Source organism: Grus americana, chromosome 7 (genome assembly GCF_028858705.1).
Source record: "Grus americana isolate bGruAme1 chromosome 7, bGruAme1.mat, whole genome shotgun sequence".
NCBI classification, from domain to species: domain Eukaryota; kingdom Metazoa; phylum Chordata; class Aves; order Gruiformes; family Gruidae; genus Grus; species Grus americana.
Genome location: NC_072858.1, coordinates 12004868 through 12020531, shown reverse-complemented (window position 1 = coordinate 12020531; position 15664 = coordinate 12004868). Strand labels below are relative to the sequence as shown.

The window sequence follows — 15664 nt, the reverse complement described above, 5'->3', positions numbered from 1 at the left end:
TTCTTTGCAGATTTTTCTCTTTACTGCAGTGAATCTTCTCTTACTGATCACTTTCCAATTCAGATGCTCTAGAGAACAGAGCCCATTAGGCTGTGATTGCTATTCCTTTGATTAAGCTGTGAGGAGTTGTCGTTGCTGGAAGTAAAACTTATTTTTAGTAGCTTGCATGAAATGTTCAGCTTATATCTCAAGAAAAGGAAGTTCAGTTGCCTAATTGATTATTGTCCATGTCTTCACTTCTAAAAGAAAAAATACTGTAAATTCTGGGGAAAATTTGGACAGCTTGAGATCACATAAAGGGGGGGGGGGAAGTCCTTACTAGTAGAAGTATTGCTCAACTGGTAACAGATCTCCTGGGGTTTTGTTTCTGGTAAATACTTTCCCTAAAGCAGAGATGTGTTTCATCTGCTATGATTCAGCTAACTTTAACGACAATCCATGTTTAATCATAGTGATAGTCCTTTGAGTTTTGGAGATGAGGAAGAAAAAACTGGGAAGGGATAATGTTGAATCAATCTAGAACTGGCAACTGCAAGTGCAAGGAAGCAGAATGTTTGGTTTTGTTAACACTGTATTAAGCCCTCGTTTCATAGACATGGAAGAGGTGAATGTTGGCAAGGGAAGTGTTTCTGCCTCAGCTTTGTCCCCTTAATTATGCTGCTCCAAGCATTTGTGTGGCCACAGAGCTTTATGCAAAATTTTAACTATCTGTTTTGCATTATTTTATATGTGGTGGTATTTGAGTGAGTTCAATAGTTATTTTTTTCACACGGACACATTCAATTACACTTTTAATTCATTGTAATCTCTATTCTATGTATTGCCTAGTCTAATGAATCTACTGTGGTTGTGGTATGGAGCCTCCTCCCACACATCTGTAATTGGTCTTCTACTCCTTGATATTCCAGAAGAGCTGCTGAAGAGACAAGAAGATACTTGACGTGATCGTTAAAAATCATTACGCCTCTGAAGGGTCACTTCTTTGAATTAAATTCAGAGGTTCAACTTGAAAATAAACAACAGCAGGTAGTTCTCTTTAAGCAATCATCCTCTAAAAGGTATTTTTCTTCTAGTACCTGTTTTATGTTACAGTACAATCCTACATTGGCATTTTTCCCTTATTACATGTATTAGATTAGCTCATTAAACAGAATTAATATTTGAAATTAATCAGATATTTGGGTCAAGCATCAGGAACCTTTGATTCCTAATGAAAACGTTAGCCACATGTCATGCATTGATCATTGCTTTCATTAACTTTCCCTGTAACAAAAGGGCTGATCTGGCTTTCATTTAAACGTGGTGCAGATTTCTGGTGGAACAGAGTAAAGCCTCAAAATAGCTTTTAATGATAAGCTATAGTTGACTACCTTTGATCGAAAGAGATAATGTGCCTTGAAAAATAGGGTTATAAAATGCACTGAAAGGGAAGCATTATACAGCAGCTCAGATAAAACCAGATAAAAGTAGGTGGGTTTCAAGAACATGTGAAAGTAAAAAATAGTTTGAGGTAGTTGCTTGTCTTCTGCAGTTTGCACTTTTTCTGCAAGTCTTCCTCAGCACATTTGTATCTAAAGTGTTGGGAGCGGGGTCACAGCACGTGTATTTTGATGAAACATGGAGGAACAGTGGTGATTCAGCAGTCCTACGCTAGCAGTGAGCTACTAGGGGGAGGGATACCATTAAAATGGGTATGACTTCAAAAGTAAATGTTTGTCTATGTTCCTTTTAAAATTTGTCTCTGATCTTAGTTTGGCAATGGTTTGTCTTATTTGCAAAACTGTCACTTTTACTGTCTAAACAAACACTTTGGTACAATTGCTACTGTCGTAATCAATCATATATGAACTTTTGTGTTCTTTGTAAGGGCTTTTGTGAAGAGAAGGTGAAAACTGAGGAGAAAGATAGCAATTTATCTTTTTTTTTTTTTTTTAAGGCAGCATTAGAAAATGGTAAATGAAGAAGTTGTATGACCTCAGAGCTCACAAGGAAGATTGTGCCCTCTGGGGAGCTCTCACAGTAAATATTTTTTGATTATTTTATTAATTTTTTTTTTTAGAAAATAATAACCTAGAAAATAACTGTGCAGACAAGACAGGAAGATAGTAAAGGCATTTTCTTTGTTCATGAACAAGTTTAACTTTCTTCTTAGTAAAGTAAATACAGTCCAGATGGCTGGAAAGTACAAGATGCTCCCAGGGGTTAGGGTGGAGGTTGGACGAATTAGGCTTTGTAGAAGTAAAAAGTGAACAAGTGAGAAACAGAGTTTAAAAAAAAAAAATGTGTAGTTGGTTTCTATTCTTTCTCAGGTTTGGGGGCTGGATTGAGCCTTTCATGAAAGTGATTAAATTAAAGAATATGAAAAGGTAAAATTTCTGTTTATAATATCGGAATAACATAGGAAGAATACTGATAAAAATCTGTTTTTCTTTCACCAATGGAGTTAGTTTGTAAACAAATCATAATCTTAACTTTCAAATTCAGCTTGCTTCAGTAAATAAGGGTTTTGGGACTTTGTAGCTGAGAAAAATATTTCAAGATCTGTACGTTCACTGATAATTCTCAGTTTTGCAGCAATAATGGCGTCGTGAATCCAGCTATGGCTTTATCCATAAATTAATACTGGAAGACAATAGTACCATACATTTGAAGTTTATGTTGTGAAACGTCTTCTGATCGTCTCTTGTCAGGCACAGAGATTGCTGGTGGGAGGTTGTGCCGTGCCTTGGTGTGACTGGGCCGATTGCCTCAATCGCTACTGGGAGCGTGGGGGAAATCCTCTCCAGCCCCTTGAAACTTCAGCTGCAGGGCTTCCTTTTTATTTACATTCTTTTCTTGTTTTCGGGCATGGTATGAGGCAAGTTTGGACAGTCTCGGAAAAAGATGCAGAATGCCTGTAACCTTGCTGGAAATGCTCAGAAGTAATGTTGCTGAAGTAGAATGGGAGTAATGCTTCAGCTGCATAGCTGAAAGAGAAAACTGTGCTAGAGCTAGGTGTAGAGGTGCTGTAGATTTGATGGCTTAGAAATAAAACAACATAGTATTAAAGGAAAAGATGAGATTAGAAAGGAATCAGCGGCTGCTCAGGTAGTCAAAGCATCAAGTTAGCAAGCATCACTTGTAAAAACATCCTGAATGGTCACTTTTTAGGAGTGGAGTGGCAAAGACAGTTTGCAAAAAAATATGCTGTGAAATGAAATGTAGTGTAAGAATGTGCTAGATCCTATTGTTACTTTATATGAAAAAGTATGGAAAGATTCCCTCTAAAACTTGCCTTCCTTTTTATCCTTAGGCAGACCACTGTTGCTGTACTAGTACTATAACTGCAAATGTTTAAGTGTATTTTTTACATGCAAGTCTAATGAGAATGGCGTATCAAATGCACATACCTGAGTGAGTTGGAAAGTTGGTCTTGTTTCCTTGTGTGAGTGATGGATCCCAAGGGAGTAGAAGTCTTGCTCCCTGAAGTGCCCACCGCATTCTTGAAGCTTTGATGCTGTAGTAGGTGTCTTGGACAGAGTAGGAGATAGGTGGTCTGCATACAGCACTAGGAAGTTGCTTCTGATAATGAATTTGAGGTGATTAAAAACATGAAAATGTTCTCTTGTGGGTGTCAGATTGACAATAAAAATGGCTAGATAGGTGCAGGGCTGTTTCTCAGTGGTAAACTAGTATATTTGTGATTGATGGGAGGTTAGCCAAAGCAATGCTTATGGGCAATTCTCATACCAGGAGCGCACATGGCAGTGGAAGAGGAGGGGTGGGCCAAAGGTGAAGTGTTGTAGGTGCAGGGGATGGTGCTGAAAACTGAATGCAGAAGTAGGAGCAAAGCACGAAAGGAGGGAGCTGCAGTAGGTGGAGGGCGGGATTTCTTACAGCCGTTAGCAGTCTTGGCATTTTTGAACCACTATGTGTTGCTGAGGGTGGGATCTTGCAAACCACTAGGTAGGAGTGGTTGGAGTGGATGGTTTCTGGTGAGAAGCTGAGAGCAACTTTTAAAATGTGGAGTGAGTATGACGTGTTAGTAGGTGAAATCTGATGACAGTAACGAGATTGTAGCAAAAGCTAATGAGTTGGAAGTGATACTGAAAGACTGGTAGAAAATGAGAAAGAGATTTCTTCTCGGGAACATGAAGAAAGCAGGAAACCTGTGTTAACAAAAGGTGAGGAAGGAGTCATGTTGGGCTTTCACATTTCATTTTCTTTTAAAAATGGAATTTTATATATATATGTTTTTTTTCTTCTAGTAGAGATTTAATATTTGAAGACTCTAAGTACCAGAATATATGAGGAGTGCAGCAAAAAAAGCAGGGGGGGAAGATTAGGATGCAAGTTCAGGGGCATTAACTAGCAGGTGGAAAATGCTAGGTAGTTTGTTGGGGTTTTTTTGGGTTTTTTTTCCCAATTACCCAAATCTTGGACATAGCTTGAAAATTATTTTGCTTAAATGTATTGTGTCTAGCTTTAACATATGATTTTTCATATGAGGGCTAAAGGAGCACTGTCCACCTCCCCTTTACAGACTTTTTGAAGCCACAGTTAGCACTTGTATTTTGTCTGGCTTGAAGTACTGTCACTGAAAGAGATGCAATATATTAACAAATATGAATGAATACAGTTTGACTAACGCTGATCTCAGTAGAGACTTCACCTCATTTTAAGGGGGCGAGCAGAGCAGAAGTATGTAATGCTGAAATTATTTTCCTGAGGCCAGTTAGGATGCTTGTCGCAGAACTGTATCCGGCATCTGGATCCTTAAGGCCATTCAGATGACTTCTGAAACTGCCGTTTCCCACCACTTGGACTGTATTTATGTGAAAAGTTAATAATGCAGTACTTAAAATACCCTACCTGAAAAGATATTTATGGTCTTGCTGAGAAACACTTAGTAGTTAGAGTAGATACCAGACAGCAGCTATGTTCTTTACAACATTGAATTGTTGAGCATTGGGATTTATCAGATGACAAAGGTTAGTGTGAATTAGCATCTTCATTTTCATACGTATTTAGTTCAGCCAGAAGTCATAATTAAAGCTTTTCAGATATTCTTCAATAGCTTTGATTTGTAACATTTTTTTCTAAAATCAGTCTCTGCTTCCTTATCAACACCAAAGCTTCCACTGATTGTAGTGCCGATTCAATTTTAGTTTGAATGTTACATAGACTCTGCCCGGTCGTTTATTGCCATTTTAAACATGCATCTTGGTGCAATGAGTGTAGGGAAAAATAAAAGTGAACTGTGCATTTTAATGAAAACCAGCAAATAATTTCATGTGTAGCTTGATATTACTATGTTCTAATTGTGGAAATATGTGGTGTGCTGTAACTACTGCCTTGCTACAGTCTGCAGAGTTTGGGTAGTTCTCTATAGCATCACCAGTAAGATTAAATTGAAAAGCTTTTGGTGCATGCTTTTTTCTAGAACACTGACAGTAATAAAAATAAAAAATAGTTTTTGAGTAATCTTCTAAATCTCAGTCAGACCTTGACATATCAGCTGATGTGGGGTTTTTTTGTTGTCTAGTTAATATAATAACTGGAAAAATAATTTTTGCTTTACTATTTATAATTAAACCAAGCTGCTGCTTTGTATAATTTTTGTTTTGATCTTCTGCATCGTCTAAAAAGGAGGGGAGGGTTCATATGTATGTAACTTTAGAAAAGTTGAATTCTCCAGACCAAAAGTGTTCTGTGGCAAAAGGTCAGCACTTTGAGAGTTCAGTGCGCTCTATTTGAAAGAAAAGATCAAGAGATGCAATGGTTCAAATAAACCTAGCTTGAAATTTTTAGCTTCCTGTTCAGTAACCCCTGGTAAATGGTTTTGTGGTTTTTTTACGTGAAAATATTATGGAAGACTTGCAATGGCTATTTTTTCACTTATCTCGGAAGATTAAAGTGCATTCTTCTTTTCAAAGAGCATGGAGGATTTTTCCGTCCTCCCTCCTGTACTGGTTTTGGCTGGGATAGAGTTAATTTTCTTCATAGTAGCTAGTATGGGGCTGTGTTTTGGACTTGTGCTGAAAACAGTGTTGATCACACAGGATGCTTTCATTATTGCTGAGCAGTGCTTACACAGAGCCAAGGCCTTTGCTGCTTTTCACCCCACCCCACCAGTGAGTAGGCTGGGGGTGCACAAGAAGTTGGGAGGGGACACAGCTGGGACAGCTGACCAAAGGGAAATTCCATATCATATGATGTCATACTCAGCATATAAAGCTGGGGGAAGAAGAAGGAAGAGGGGGATGTTTGGAGTGATGGGGTTTGTCTTCCCAAGTAACCGTTATGTGTGATGGAGCCCTGCTTTCCTGGAGATGGCTGAACACCTGCCTGCCCATGGGAAGTGGTGAATGAATTCCTGGTTTTACTTTGCTTGTGTGAGCGGCTTTTGCTTTACCTACTGAACTGTCTTTATCTCAACCCACGAGTTTTCTCACTTTTACTCTTCTGATTCTCTCCTTGATCCCACTGGAGGGGAGTGAGCGAGTGGCTGGGTGGTGCTTAGTTGCCAGCTGGGGTTAAACCATCATACCTCCTAAACAGGGAATTCCAATATTTGAAATCTTGTAATTGTAAGGGTGGTTTCCTTGACTACCAGGGTAATAATAACTCTGCCATAGATTGTAAACACCCTCCCACGCAAGCAAAGTCTTTTAACATCTATCCGAAGTTAAGACATTTATCCGTCTTCTCTACCATCCAGAATTCTTGACTTGTTTGGCACACTAACTCCATAAAGCTTTGTCTTTCATGGGTTTTGTTTGTTTTGTTTTTTCCTTCTGAAAACAATTTGGTCTCTTTGTAGCACATTTCAGTTTTATTCTGTTTTTATGACTTGCTCCCCTTGCTTTCCTTCAGCTGCAATGGAGAGAATTAAGTACAGTTGTAGCCCTGATTAAAATCTTGGCTTAATTGAGTTGCAAATTTGCAATGACAGATATTTGTCAGGGTGCTGATGATTAGTACCTCTTAGCATTCCTGGTGCCTTCCTGAATTCTGATGATACTCTCCGGTTTTACGTTTGCTTATGTTAATGTCTTCTCTTTTTTTCTCTTTGCAGCATGAAGCTCAGCACAGGGTGTAAATTGCTTTTTCTGTGATAGTGACTTGTTAATTAGCTGTCAAGAAAATCAAGTCCCTTTGTAAGGACTGTCTTGCCTTTCCCTTGGGATATCTCTGATACTTGGTCTCCTCATGCAGGGTCTGAAGGCCGGTGAGTACTAAGAGTGCTGTTGCCCATATAGATACGCCAATGTTTCCAGCTTCCTTTGGAGGGACCCATAGTGTCAGTTGGCATTGCTCAAATAATAGTCCCAAACAGAGAATTTGGGGAGGAAATCTATTCATTAGACTAACATGGGGGATATACCCCTTGTACCTTATACAATACTAATAGTAGTACTGCTTTTTCTTCCACTTGGCAAGTTGAGTAACAACCCATGTTTTTGTGCCAGTGCTCCTCCTTAGCATCACCTGCCTTGCTCTCAGGGAATGCTGCAGGACTCAGTCTTGTTACTGATATACGGAGTTATGGTTAGGGCCACGGGTCTGTTTCTGGTTGATAGGGATGCTAACAGTATTTTGGGAAAATCCAACAAGTAGAAATAGCAGTATAAAAACAAGCATTGATTAGACAAAGATGCTCGATAATTAAACATAAGTTCTCTCCCTAACCCTCAGGAAAAATATTCTTGTAAAGCCTCTTAGGTGCTGAGTTTTAGTAAAGATAGCTTGTGGTCCTGGTATGACACTTCTGTATTCTATTATATCATCTATTTTGTATGCTGAGCGCTGAGAGTGGAAAAGATGGAAACATGGTTAGATTGTCAGTTGTTTCCAATGAAGAAATCTCTGTTTGGTGGAACTGTTTGCATTCCTGTGGTCAGTGGTATAAGGAAATACCATGTTATGAAAAATTCCCAATTGTTTCCTTAAGGGCTCTTAGAGTTGCACAATCTTTTGATGGTTTTGTTTGTTAAAAAAAGAAATTAGTTGCCAGCTCTTCAGTTTGGAACTCAAAATTCTCTTAAATATTTACTAGAGCTTTGCTTTTTATATTCAAGATTTGGATTCAAACCAGAAGTGTATTTTCCTAATATATGCTAATCATCCATTATAATATGAGTAGTTGAAGATTATATTTTCATTCCAGGAGGTGTTTCTCTGGGATATCCCATCAGTTCCTGACTATCCATCATTGTGATTATTCATAGTTTCTGGATGCAGCTCTAAAATGTTGCTTCTCCGAGTGGGGGAGAGCTAGCTCTCAAATAATCAAATGTCTTTTGTGCTTTAATTCTCAAGAAGAGAAATGGTATGTCTGACATACAAATCCTTTTGTCCTACAGGACGAAGCTCTCATTTAACATTTAATTTGTACTTGCATTTTCAATATCCTGTTAGGATTTGTGTAATATGTCTGATTTCTGACATATGCATTAATTCAGATGTATTCCAATTTTTTTTTGAAGCTGCTAGTATTCAATATTTGTCTTTCTACTGTCATACCTTGAGTTTAAATTCCATTTCTCTTCCTAATTTATTCATCCAAGAATGTCTTTCAGTTGATATTTTCCTTGATGTGAGACCTGGCTTTGACTGTTACTCCTTTTCAGATTTTCTTTTTCCCGTTCTTGATGCAATCTGCGTCCTTTGTTACTGGATGTATAATTTTATTTCAGCCATAGAGGCATTTAATTAATGAATAAGAGCTGAGAATATGGCCTAAACAGTGCTAAGCGCAGTGAAGACAACCGCAGACGAGTGCCTATGTCAAAGAGCATCTTGCGCATACACAAGGGTCGGGTAGAGCGGGATGAAAAGACCCTGATAGATTAAGCAAAGTGAATTAGGTCATGGCACCAAATGGCATAGTAGATTTGTAATTGTCATGGGGTATTTGTTGGGTTTTTTTAATAAGAATTTTGAATTGAAGAGGGAGGAAGAACTTGTGAAAGTGCACTGAGTGATACTAGGAAGGAGGGATGTGAAGAAGAAGAAAGGGATTGTAGCAAAGAGCTTGTGACAAAGGGCAGAAAAAAAAATCTGCTTAAAAGCATAGGATGTTTGGAGTGTGTCAGTTCCTGGCTTCAGCTATTTCCCCCTCTGCCTGCTTTTGCTGAGAGCTGTAGGGTCTCCAAATTCTCCAGCACCCAGAGGTCGGGACGCAGCCAAGCAAGCTGGCTGTTGCTTACCTGGGGCTATGCTGGCCCCCATGGGAGTGAGCAGTGCTCCAGCCGGGCTAAAGTAGTGTTACACACTGTCATAAATGGGCACCTCTGCGTTCTGCCAACCAGAGCTGACAAAATTGGAGAGAATATTAAATTTTCATGTTGGAGTCGTCTACCAATACCCTCTAGAAACAGTAGCTGCTAGCCTGCAAGATGGGATCTCTTCTTGTGGGTGATGGCTGCGCTTAAAATAGCGTATCAGGAACTTGCATAGAAATAGCATTCCCTTATCTCTAGCAGTGTGAAGTAGATGAAAAATAAACCGTACTCATGCCAAGAATAAACAGTCACGTTAAAGTGTTTAAATTCCTGACACTGTGGAGGGCTTCTGCTCTAACATGACATTTTGATGCCAATACACTTCCTCCTCTTTCCCCAGTCACTGCCATCACTTTGTGTGCTCTGCCAGGGAGCAGTTGGCAGGACAGCGAAATAAGCAAATATCCTCAAGCCCCACGCAGAGCACCTGGCTAGAGCCAATTCTGTCCCCTAAATCTATATTCCTGTCAGGTCTAAAAGTAGATGAAGTAGTTTTGTGGCTGTTTACCTGTATTGATACTGAGTATAAGTACATTGTTCATTCCTAAACATGAACTTGCTGAAAATAATGCCATATTTATGGCAACATTTATTTTTTCAATTCAGTAAGGAACTGACTTTCTGTAACAAGGTAATTCAGGGAAAATAGACAATTGGAGCAATAACATCTTATTTTAACCGTGGTTGTCTTGGAAGTTTTGTTTTTTGCTTCACAATATCCTGTAACAATAATGTCTTAAAGTAACTTTGTGAAGTATTTCTAGTACAATATACTGAGAAGACTGAAACAGTAATGTGTGAGGATACTATATTGAAGTCATGGGAGAGTAACAAGGAAAACCTGGTGATGATTGAAAGAGGCTGTTACAACCTGATGAATAAAAATGGGTTAACAGGTTGGTGAGAAGTACCACCTGTGCCTGATGGTAGGCTGAGCTTAGTGTTTTCACAATGTATAAAATGTCTAGTTTGCAATGTGTAGATCTTAAAAAAGAAAATGTAGCATGTGTTTTGTACGCATCTATGTAATCAAGGAGTCTGGCCCCTGTCCCCCAGGAAATAACTTCTTTTCCTTGGAAGAGTGGTTGAAGAAAAAGGGAAGATGATGGAAATAGATCTGTCAGGTTTGATTGAAGATAACTTGTGCTCAAAGACTGAGAAGACAAAAGATGATAGAAGTAAACAATTGCTATTATTTACTTATTTTACTTTCATGTTAGAAGATGAAGGCAAGAGGAAAACCCATAGCTGCTCAGTGGTGGGAAAGGGTCAGAGCAAGGCAGTTGTTTTCTTATGAACTTTGCATACCAGCAGTTGACAACCTTCAAAGAGCAGTATTGTGTTCCTTGCCCTGGCTCCCGCCCGACCGGAACCTGCCCGCTCAGCTGCAGAGCAGCCACTCTAGAGTTCAACTTCTGCTGGGCTAGAAAAGGAATTGTGGATTGTGGCTGTTATGCTGTATTTTAAAAATGCAGCAGGTAGGCTGAATTTTACTTTTTGATTTGTAATCTGGCGTGCATGAGGCAGAATGGTGAGATTTCCAACTAGGTGCTCATAAATGAGACTTTCCTTTGAGACTTTTTTATATGAAAAATGTTTGTTATGATAACAAAGTAAAATGTAATTCAATTAAATATTCTGAATAAGAGTTCAAGAAACTAATTGTTGTGTTAATGCTTTTCCAAGTTTTAAGTGTATGGTATATTCCAGTAATATTGAAAAGCCTACCAGGAGCCAGTAATCTCTTTCTTCTGTTTTGCAGGTCAATTACATTACTAGACCAAGGAGAGCTGTGGAAAAAATCAAGGTACCTAAAACGTTTTACTGTCTGAATTCTTTGCTGTGTTCTTGCTTGTCATTTAGTGTATTGATTTTAAGGGGGAGGAGGGGAACTGAATCAGCAAACTGCCACTTTAAAGTGGTTTTATTAAAAAGCTTTGGTGTGTGTGCAAGAGTCTGAACAATACTGCATAATATTTGCTTTAAATATGTAATGGAACTTCTTATGTGTGAGGATATCGAGGTGTCCTGCAAGTTCCAGCCACAGTGAGATGGATGTTACCAGTTTGTACCACTGACCAGCTGTTGATAAGTAGCATCAAAAACATATAAAGCTTTGATATTCGTCACAGTAATTAGCAGACTTCAGCACATTATTTAACCATCACATGTACAGTTCCTAAAGATGCAAAAGGAGCGGTATGAAGACAGCAAAACCTGAGCAGTAGCCTATAATTTACAAGTGAGGAACTGGTTTTTTTGTACCTTTTTTCAGACACTTCTGACTACTGTGTCTTACAAGTGTTACTGTGGTATAGCTAGCATACATTGTGTTGTGGACTTCATTTTTATAATAGCAGGCAGCAAACATTCTTGCAGTGCAATCTTTTAGGGATTTTAGTGCCTAATCTCTTATCTGAAGTATCTTTTTTCCACTAGGGTTTTCTACAGCTCCCCAGTCTTTGATTAAAAAAAGAAGGTGTGTTACAACTTATGTTTTCAGGCCTGTTATGTAGTTAGAATGACTATATTAAAATAATCCTGTTGCTAACACCTGGCTAGGATTCTTTTGGAGGAACTTTTTTGAGTTGGAGAAAGTTTTTTCTCCTTTATTTGCTGTGAAATATTACCTGCGAAATGCTACTACACATACCTTGCAATTGCAATGCTATGAGGCAGAAGCAAGGAAGGAGTCAAAACGTTATCACTTTATCAAAGTGGAAAGATAATGGCTTTTATTAATAAAAGCTTGCTACATTCTTCTGTGCACTTCAAACTGAATAGTGCTGAGCTGCCTTCTTCCACTAAGAGTGCATGAAATTGTTACTTGCGAGTGATGTAGTGAACTCTGGAGCTTTCTGCCCTGTTGAGAAATTAATGCTAAGTTTGTGTATTTTTAGCTGTGCAGGTTGCTCATGCGACACATGGAAAAGCAATTTGATATAGATAAGAGTACAACTTTTATGGAAGTAATCTCTTAAATGTCTCCTTTTAATTCAGCTTTTAGAGACTGGTTATGTCAAGCATTTGTTTTGTCTTTGCAATTGAGGAAAAAAATAATGGCTGTTTTCTTTTTGATTGGTTTCTTCAAAAGTGTGGAAATTTAAAAGACAGGGCAGAGCAACTTAAAGTGCTGGTAAAAATGAAATGTGTCTAGTTCTTGACCTGTTGGTGGATAGTTATGCTTACATTGCAGGCGATGCAGAACTTCTTAGGTTAGTTATTTGCACAGAATTGAAAATACAGGAGAGAAATCCTGTCCCAGAGCAAAATGACAATATTGACAGTGACACATTGACCAGTTTCACTTCAAGAAACAGAGTAATTTCTTAGTCTTTCAACTTTGCTTTAAGATCATTCAGGTGATCACTTCCACCTTTAAATTGAGGTGTTTTGTGATGCTTGGGGTGTTTAAAATGCAAGTTGTTTTCCGTGATACTTGGGAGTCTGTCTGCTGTACATGGAGCCCCAAAATGGCTATGTTCCCTTCAGTGCTGGACTGGCCTCTCCTGCAGGCTCCTGGTAAGATGAGAAGCTGGCAAAAAGCATAAAAAGGAATTCATGCGTGGCTGGAAAAAATATACAAGGGAGTCTCAGACTTTTTATCTGGCGTCTCCAGTGCTGCAGGAGAGGTTTCTATCTCTTTGCCCAATTTAGACAAGAGATTTTACTCCAGACGTCTTTTTGCCCCTCACTGTGCAAAACCTGTCAGATCCTTTTCCTGACACTTTCTTCCCCGTCAGTCCCTCAGAAAGACTTCAAAAGAGATTTTTCCCTATTGCAAAAGGAACCAGACATGGCCTTTCTTACTCACCCTGCATTTGAAGCATTGATAAGTAACATGTGGCTGGCTCCAAACTGCAGACTTTCCCAGCCATTTGAGAAAACACTGTTAATCGTTAAGTTTTAAAAAACTGTAGGACTGTTCTTCCTTCTTTGCAATTGCTCTTTTGTGTAATATATCCCAGGAGTTTTGATTCTCTTCTGTCTGAAGCAGTCAGAATTCACTACTGTCTTTCTGATTAATGCATATTGAAAAGAAATGTCAAATTTTAAAAACTTTTCCATATGGGAAGGGTTTCTTTATTCATAATCTGTGTCACACTGTTTGAGCTGTAACTTTTTTCTTTAATGCCTTTGGATCATCACTGTTTGGAACATTTATTTCAGGAGTGCCCTAGCAGAAAGAAAAATATTATTTTTAAAACTTGAGACTGAGTAAGAGGAGCCTGGAATCAAAATCCACCGTCTTGCATAATTGTTTAAACCTGCTATGCAGTTTGGCGAAGGTACGAACTGAGAGGTCTTTTCCATAAAATGTAGCTGGGGCTTCATCTTCAAAGACAGGGTATGCCTGAGGACAGTTTCTGATCCTTTTAATAAGAGTAGAGCTCACTTGAAAGGCAAGGCTGCAGATGAAGAAGAATGTAACCTGGGGGTTTATGAGCTTATTCAATAACTCCAGTCTCGTACATCACATTATAACGATGGCAGAACACGGTAAAATGACTGCCGCCTTATTTCCTGCTCTAAGGAACAGTTGAAAAGCAAATGGTACAAAAATACAGTAAGATGGAAGATTAATCTAAATCCGTGTTCAAATTTATTTTGATTTTTCCTAAAAAAATAATAATAAAAACCCCAAGCTCTCCCTGAAACACAGAAAGGCTGGCAGCATTACCCCCAACAATTTAACCTGGTTAAATAAAATCCAGCATTGACTCTGAGCTGTTGGGCAAACTGCGCTCCCTTTGGCTTCTGTTGTCCTATGTGGTTCGTCTGAGGAGGGCTCAGACCTTGATTTGTTAAAACATTCAGGGGACCTCTTGGGGCCGATTTTCTGAAACCATCTCACAAAACTCCACTTTAAGATTCAGCAAGTTTGTAAAGTTATTTTTTTTTTTTTAATGCTTTTTGAGAGCAGTGGGTAATGCCTTTCTCTGATATGAAACACATTTCAGTGCCCCAGTTAGCATTACTCATTTTGCTAGAAATTAGACTTTTAAAATCCCCATACACGTAGTATTGAGGACGAGGTCAAGGTAGGGCAGAGTAGGACAGTTACCAAAGTTTGGGGTTTTTTGTGTATTACCAATGTAGAGTTGACCAAAATTTTTTTCTCTACCCGACTTAGTGTCAGTCCTTAGTGTCCCATTCCTCCTCGCACACATGGTACGGGGCACATCTGTTTTGCAGGATGATTGTAGCAGCACTGGTGAAGGTCATGTTTCTAACCAGGCTGCTGTAGTTTTGGTGCTTTTGAGCCCCTGGGCTTTCTAAGCTTAGAGAGAGGCTAGATGTTGTTTGTGGGACTATTTTAAGCATGCTGTTGATGGTTCCCACTTCCTCCCCCCAATGCGTCTTTCAACACATCTGTCTATTTTACCATCGTCAAGTGTACATCTCCATTTTCCTACCAGCCCTCACCCTTCCAGTCCAGCAAAGAGAAATTGGGATGAACATTGGCTTGAAATCCATTTAGGCACACCCCTTCCTAGACTTGAGCAAGGGAAACTCTTTAATCAGTGTTTACTCCTGGATGTTATATGGCTCTTTATGCAAATGTGGAAAACTAATATTCTCTGTCCTCTGTCAGTTACCAGCCCTGACAGAACCATCCTTTAGCATCCTAGAGGCCTGGGATCCTCCTGTTAAATGTGTGTTTATTTGCTCCCTCTGAGCCCCATGGTCAGGGTGAACTTTCTTATTTTGGTCAGTTTTTGAATCGGGGCCATTTAAGGCCCTTAGGTGGGGCTCTTCAAATGTCAGTGATTCTAGATAATCCTGTCTGCACGAATGATGAAGCAGAATATGTGATACAAGTGTATTTCTGCCTTAAATGCCTGTTTCCAGTAAATATTCATAAAAAGAAGTTGGTCTTGCAGTCTGTTAACAAAAACAAAACTAAACACATGGTTCTGCTCATGCACATTTCATAAAACCACGTAATCAGATACCTTGTTCTGTGTAGGAAATCGGTTTGAAACTTTTTTGTTAACATGGTAAGTTTCAGTGCAGAAAAGTCTGAGTCTTTGACTTAATCTTCTCACTAAATATTTGTAGCTGCAGACAGTAATATTTGTTCATACTGTATCTGCACTCTGCATTTTTCTCATTCATGATGAGTGTAGTTATCTTTTTCCAATCTGAAGACAACTATGTTTTTCTGGAGTCCATTTATTGGACTTTGTCTTTCCTGTTGAGGTGAAGAAACTTTTTGGAATTCAGTTCCTGTTTGCTTGGCTGGTCTCAACCCTGTCGTGTATTGGACGTGACCGTGGTGCTGTATCTCCTCCACCTCTCCTGCTTTCCCTGCTGGTGGTAGTGCTCGTGCTGAACTGAGCTGTTCATTGTGACCAGTTGCATCAAAGCACTGGAGCTCTGCCCAGATACTCATA

General features: G+C 39.0%; 1 protein-coding gene across 9 annotated transcripts in view; it reads left to right on the top strand.

The window, feature by feature from the left end:
* Positions 1-15664, top strand: part of ADD3 (adducin 3) — a 101251-nt gene that overhangs the window by 24625 nt on the left and 60962 nt on the right. For 4 of the 9 annotated variants that reach the window (XM_054831747.1, XM_054831755.1, XM_054831745.1 and 1 more), the window contains exon 2: positions 11029-11073. The exons of 1 other annotated variant lie outside the window; for it this stretch is intronic. The gene's annotated coding sequence lies outside the window, so the exon portion shown is untranslated. Of the gene's footprint in view, positions 1-908; positions 1059-1936; positions 2020-11028; positions 11074-15664 lie in introns of those variants that run through there. 4 more of the 9 variants (XM_054831758.1, XM_054831750.1, XM_054831752.1 and 1 more) reach the window with 3 other exon arrangements.